This window comes from Oryx dammah, unplaced genomic scaffold (assembly GCF_014754425.2).
Source record: "Oryx dammah isolate SB20612 unplaced genomic scaffold, SCBI_Odam_1.1 HiC_scaffold_23, whole genome shotgun sequence".
Lineage (NCBI taxonomy): Eukaryota > Metazoa > Chordata > Mammalia > Artiodactyla > Bovidae > Oryx > Oryx dammah.
Window position 1 is genome coordinate 65901787 of NW_024070207.1, and position 7604 is coordinate 65909390.

Genomic DNA, 7604 nt, shown 5'->3' on the forward strand with positions numbered 1-7604 from the left:
CAACGAAATACCAGCAAACATAATCCAACACATTATAAGGATCATACACCACGATAACCTGGGATTTTTCACAGGAATGCACATATTCTTCAATATACAGAAATTAATCAATGTGATATACCAGATTAAAATATTGAAGAATAAAACTCATGAGATAATCTAAATAGATGCAGAAAAAGCTTTTGAAAAAATTCAAAACCATTTTAAGATAAATACTCTCCAGAAAGTGGGCATAGAGGGAACATACCTCAACATAATAAAGGACATGTGTGACAAACCCATGGCAAACATCATTCTCCATGGTCAAAAACTGAAAGCTTTTTCTCTAAGATCAGGAACAAGAAGATGTCCACTCTTTTCACTATTATTCAACATAGTTTTAGAAGTCCTAGTCATAAATATCATAGGGTAAAAAGAAATTAAAAATCCAAATTGGAAAAGAAGAAGTAATATTGTAACTGTTTGTTGATGATATGATAATATACATAGAAAATTCTAAAGGTGCCACCAGAGAACTATTTTAGCTAATCAACAAATTTGGTAATGTTGCAGGATAGGAAATTAATACACAGAAATCTCTTGCATTCCTATACACTAACAATGAAACATCAGAAAGAGAAATAAAGGAAAAAATTTTATTTAACACTGCAACAAAATAAATAAAATATCTAGGAATAAATCTATCTGTGGAAGTAAAAGACCTTTACTCTGAAAACTATAAAATACTAATGAAAGAAATCAAAGATGACATAAACAGACTGAGTGATATACCATATTTTTGGATTGAAAGAATCAAGAGTGTGCAAATTATTACATATCCCAAAGTAATCTACAGATTCAATGCAATCACTATCAAATTAGCAATCTTAATTTCACAGAATTACATTAAAAATGTTTACAGTTCTTATGGAAACACAAAAGACCCTGAATAGTTAAAGCAATCTTTAGAAAGAAACACAGAGCTAGAACACAAAATAGGAAACCATAAATAAGACAAAAAGACAACCCTCAGAATCAGAAAAATATATTTGCAAATGAAAGAACTGACAATGGATTAATCTCTAAAGCAGTTCACACAGTTTAACATTAAAAAAAAAAATGAAGAATGAGCAGAAGACTCAAACAGACATTTCTCCAAGGAAGACATACACAAGGCCAAGAGGCACATGAAAAGACGCTCAAAATCACTAATCAGTGAAACGCAAATCAAACCACAATGAGGTATCACCTCGCACTAGTCAGAATTGCCATCATCAAAATATCTACAAACAATAAATGCTGGAGAGGGTATGGAGAAGAGGGAACGCTCCTACACTGTTGGTGGGAATATAAACTGGTACAGCTACTATGGAGAATGGTATGGAGGATCTTTAAAAAACTAAAAATACAACTACCACATGATCTAGAAGTTCCACTCCTGTGCATATGCACAGAGAAATTCATTATTCAAAAAGATATATGCAGAGCTTCCTTGGTTGTCCAGAGGTTAAAAATCCATCTTGCAATGCAAGGGACACTGGTTAGATCCCTAGTCCAGGAAGATTCCACTTGCAGTGAAGCAACTAAGCCCATGCACCACAACTACTGGAGCCTGCAGTCTACAGCCTGTGCTCCACAACAAGAGAAGCCACATTGCAACTAGAGAGTAGCCCCCTTTGCTGCAACTGGAGAAAGCCTGTGTGCAGGCTGGAAAACCCAGTACAGCCAAAAATAAAAGTAAATAAATAGAAAAAGCTAAAAAATAATTTCACATGATTAGAAGACAACTAAATATATTTTTAAAAGACACATGCACACCAATATTCATAGCATCCATATTTAAAATAACCAGTACATGGAAGCAACCTAAATTTCTATCAACAGAGGAATGGGTATAGATGTCATACATATATACAATGGAATATGTCATAAAAAGAAATGAAATTGTGCCATTTGCAGAGCCATGGGTGAACCTAGAGATTATCATACAGAGTGAAGTAAGTAACCAAAAAAGTAGAGGTAGTTATATTTATATTTCAAAATAGACTTTAAATTAAAATGGTAAAAAGAGACAGTCATTATATAATGATAAATTTGTCACTCTATCAAGAAATTATGCTCAAAATCCGTCAAGCTAGGATTCAGCAGTATATGAATCGAGAACTTCCAGATGTGCAAACTGCATTTAGAAAAGACAAAGGAACCAGAGATTGAATTGCCAACATACACTGGATCATGAAAAAGGCAAGGGGATTCAAAAAAAATCTACTTCTTCTTCATTCACTATGCTAAAGTCATTCACTGTATGGATCACAACAAACTATGAAATATTCTTAAAGAGCTGGGAATACCAGACCACATTACTTCCCTTTCAAGAAACCTGTACACAGGACAAGAAGCAACAGTTAGAACTGGATATGGAACAACAGACTGGTTAAAAATTAGGAAAAGAGTGTTTCAAGGCTGTATATTGTCACTCTCCTTATTTAACTTACATGCAGAGTACATTATGCAAAATGCTGGGCTGGATGAAGCACAAGCTGGAATCACAAGATTACCAGGAGTAATATCAACAACCTCAGATATGCAGATGATACCACTTTAATGGCAGAAAGTGAAGAGGAATTGTAGAGCCTCTTGATGACAGTGAAAGAGGAGAATGAACAATCTGGCATAAAACTCAACACTCATAAAAGGAAGATCACGGCATCTGATCCTATCATTTCATGGCATAGATGGGGAAAGTAATGGAAACAGTGTCAGATTTCATTCCGGGGGGCTCCAAAATCAGTGCAGACACTGACTACTGCTGCAAAAATAAAAGACACTTGTTCCTTGGAAGAATAGCTATGTCAATCCTAGATAGTGTTTTAAAATGTAGAGACACCACATTGCTGACAAAGGTCCATATAGTCAAAGTATGGTTTTTCCAGTAGTCATGTATGGATGTGAGAGTTGAACCATAAAGAAGGTTGAGGGCCAAAAAATTGATACTTTCAAACTGTGGTGCTGGAAAAGATTCTTGAGAGTCCCCTGGACAGCAAGGAGTTGAAACCAGGTCAATCTTAAAAGGTATCAACCCTGTTGGAAGAAAAGTTATGACCAACCTAGACAGCATATTAAAAAGCAGAGACATTACTTTGCTTACAAAGGTCCATCTAGTTAAGGCTATGGTTTTTCGAGTAGTCATGTATGGATGTGAGAGTTGGACTATAAAGAAAGCTGAGCACCGAAGAACTGATGCTTTTGAACTGTGGTGTTAGAGAAGATTCTTGAGAGTCCCTTGGACTGCAAGGAGATCCAACCAGTCCATCCTAAAGGAGATCAGTCCTGGGTATTCATTGGAAAGACTGATGTTGAAGCTGAAACTCCAATACTTTGGCGACCTGATGCGAAGAGCTGGCTCATTAGAAAAGACCCTGATGCTGGAGAAGAATGAAGGCAGGAGGAGAAGGGGATGACAGAGGATGAGATGGTTGGATGGCATTGCTGACTCAATGGACACGAGTTTGAGTAAACTCTAGGAGTTGGTGATGAACAGGGAGGCATGTCATGCTGCAGTCCATGGGGTCACAAAGAGTCAGACATGACTGAAAGACTGAACTAACTAACTAATCAACCCTGAATGTTCATTGGAAGAACTGATGTTGAAGCTGAAGCTCCAATACTTTGGCCACTTGGTGCGAAGAGCTGATTCATTGGAAAAGACCCTGATGCTGGGGAAGATTGAAGGCAGGAGGAGAAGGGGACGTCAGAGAATGAGATGGTTAGATGGCATTATTGACTTAATGGATATGAGTTTGAGCAAACTCAGGGAGATAGGGATGGACAGAGAAGCCGGGGGTGCTGCATTTCATGAGGTTGCAAAGAGTCAGACATGACAGTGACTGAACAACAATAAGTTATAACAATTGTAAATATTTCTGTACCCAATATGTGAACATCTAAATATATAAAACAAAAAAAAATAATATCTAAACAGGGAGGTAGAAAATGTTGCAGTAATATTTGGGGATTTTAAAACCCTGCTTTCCACACTGGGGAGGTCATGCAGGAAGTGAATTAATAAAGAAACGATAGATTTGAACAACACTATAGGCAAATGTACTTAACATATATATAACATTCTATCTAACAACCGAATGTACATTCTTCTAAAGCTTACATTGAATATGTTCTAGGATAAAACATGTATTAGGCTACAAAGAAGTCTTAGCAAATTGAAGAAGACAAGTAGAGCAATAGAACAAGAATCAAGTTCCCAGAAATAAATGCAAGCATATACAGTCAAATAATATATGAGAAGGGGGCCAATAATATTCAATAAAAAAGACAGTTTTTTTAATGGATGATTTTGAAATAATTAGAAAGTTACATGCAAAAGAATAAAACTGGATACATATATCACTCAGTAAAAATAATTCAAAATGGATTAAAGAGTTAAATGTAAGACCTGAAACCATAGAACTGCTAGATGAAAGCAGAGGAATAAAACTCCTTGATGTGGATCTTGGTAATTATTTACTCTATACAACAAGCAAAGCACAAGCAACAAAATGAAAAATAAACAGATAGGACTAGGACAGCACTTAACTAAAAACCTTCTTCACAGCAAAAGAGATCATCAACAAAGTGAAAAACAAACTGCAGAATGGGGAAAATGTTTGCAAACCACATATCTGTTAAAGGGTCAATATCAAAAATTTATAAAGAACACATACAACTTAACTGCAAAAAAAAAAATAAATCATCCCAGTTTAAAAATGGGCAAATGGCTTGAATTGACATTACTCTAAAGAAGATATATGAAAGGACAATGGGCACTTGAAACGGTCGAAAGCAGTAGTCATTAGTGAAATACAAATTAAAACCACAATGAGATATCATTTCACACCTCTTAGAGTAATCATTATCAAAATATCACAAGAGATAGCAAATGTTGGTGTGGATCTGGAGAAATGGGAAACTTCATGCACTATTGGCATGATTGCAAATTGGTACAGCCATTATGGAAAACAATATGGAGGGTCCTCAAAAAATTAAAAATAGAGCTACCAAGATCCAAAAATTCCACTTCTGGGAATATAACCAAAGCAAATGAAAACACTAACCAAGAATGATATTTGCATTCCCATGTTCATAGCAGCATTATTTACAATAGCCAAGGCATACACAAATAAAGAATTTATGAGATATTTAATAGAATATTATTTAGCCATGATAAACAAGGAAATCCTACCTTTTGTTACAACATGAATAGTTTTTGAAGACATTATGCTAAGTGAAATAAGTCAGACAAAGAAAGACAAATACTATATGATCTCATTTACGTATGAAATCTTAAAAAGAAAATTCATAGAAAAAGAGATCAGACTTATGGTTACTAGAGGAAGAGAGTGAGGGATAGGGAATAGAAGGAAAATGGTCAAAAGACTCAGTTTAAGATTAATAAGTACTAGGGATATAATATACAACATTATGACTACAGCTAACACTGATGTAGAATATATAGGAAATTTGGTAACAAAGGAAACCCTAAGCATTTTCATCACAGAGAGATTTTTCTTTCTTTTCTTCTTTTCCTTTCTTTTTATTGTATCTATATAAGAAGATAGATGTTAGCTGAACCAATTGTGGTAAACACTTCACAATATATAAAATTCAAACCATCATTCTGTATGCCTTAAACTTATACAGTGAAGTGATTGTAAATCATATCTAATACAGGTCAAGAATACAGAATATATGAATTCAGACTATATAGAGAACACTTATACTTCAACAACAAAAAGATAAGCAACAAAACTTAAAAAAACAGACAAGAGATCTAAATAGAAATTTCTCCAAATAAGATAATGACCAATAAGCACAAGATATGGTGGTAGTTTCATCGCTAAGTCTTGCCTGACTCTTGAAAATATGCTCAAATGTCATTTGCTCCTAGTAAAATTCAAATAAAACCCACGATGAAATACAACTTCACATTTACTAGGATAACCATGTTCAAAACATGGAAAATAATTAAGATTGCTGATGATATGGGGAAACTGAAATCCTCTGTTGGTGGGACTGTTCCATGGTGCAACTGCTATGGAAAACATTTTGCTTGTTCATCAAAAAGCTAATCATAGTAATATTATAAGATCCAGAAACCCCATTTCTTTTTCTTTTTTTAATAACTTTTTATTGCCCAGAATATTTTTTTCCTTGTGTTATATTTTGTCTGTTTTATTTGTTTTTGTTTTCTTTTTTCATAACTATAAATTCAAGCTTAGGGAAGCTTGCCTTTGTCTTGAAAAACAAAACAACAAAGCTTTCATATCATTTGCAACCTGGTCTCATTTGAAAAGACAGGTGGGTTATCTTGTAAGAGTAAGATTTATACCACAAATGGTGCAGGTCTAGGTCTGGTGGTACTGAGAGAAGACAATGGCATTCTTGACAAAATTACAATCTGCTGGTGGTGTTTGTGGAAAAGAAGCCCTTGCAAATTTCTAAATGACAGTAAACTCTTATTAGGAAATTCTAAAGTGTTTTACAGGCCAAAAAGGGAATGAGGGTATTAGTAAAATGCCTCAACAGAGTTGGAATAAAATACTGGATTTGAGAGTTACTGGAACTTGGATACGTAAAAAGAGGGTGGAGGTTGGGTCATGCTTACAATGGTCTCAAGTTCAAATAAACTACTGTGACAAGACACCACTTCACAAGTCACACGCTGGCCCAGGGACTCTTCTCCTCCCTTAGTAGGTGCTGGCAGAAGGTGCGCTCAGTCATTTTCCAATGTAGATGCCTAGCCTCAAAGCCAAAACATGGGAGAGGAAGAGAGATGGAATGAACACCTTGAGAAATTCTGCGGAGAAGATCCTCCCTTTCTTCATGGCTCCCCTTTTCCTCATGCTTAAGGAAACGGAATGCTTAGGGTGCCTGAAGTGGAACTCCTTGGGTGGAATGTTTTCAGGTCTACTGGATCAGTCAGCCACCCAGTCTATGCTTTTCTTCAGAGCATCCACTTCTTTCTCTCCTTCTGCAACTTCTTCTTCTGACTGAGAGCTATGGTCCTTGCTGGTGTGCATTTCCACATCAAACATGATCTGCCCATCTTCTTGTGGGGAAGGGCTGTCGCAATGAGAACTGCCTCTTGAACTGCTCTGTCTGGATTCATGCTGTGCGTCCAAAAGAATCTTCTCCATGTCCCCATCGTGAATGGAGGATGAGGAGTTTACATGCTCTAGCCCCCCATTCTTCCCATTACCATTATCATTGCCATTGCTGCTGTTCATGGGGAGCTCCACCCAGGAACTGTTGAGGCCAGCAGGCGGTGGCAGAGACTGTTTGCCTTCCTCAAAGTTATTGTTGTTGTGCGGGGTCGGCGGCTGTTCTACTAAGTGAGATGACATTGTCTGGCGGTTGGAAGAGCTGCGGCCCCGCAGCAAGGCCAGAAACCCCATTTCTTTAAATATACCCTAAATACTTGAAACAGGTGTTCAAAGAAAATTTTGCACATGAATGCTTATAGCAGCATTATTCAGTTAAAGTAGAAAAAAACTCAAATCTCCATCAACTGATAAACAAAATGTAGTATATTTATATAATACAATGGAATGTTGTTCATCCATAAAAAG

The 7604-nt window shown here is 36.1% G+C and overlaps 1 pseudogene; it reads right to left on the reverse strand.

Moving 5' to 3' along the window:
* Positions 1-6633: 6633 nt before the first annotated feature.
* Positions 6634-7379, reverse strand: LOC120881924 (annotated as a pseudogene).
* Between the last annotated feature and the right edge of the window lie 225 nt (positions 7380-7604).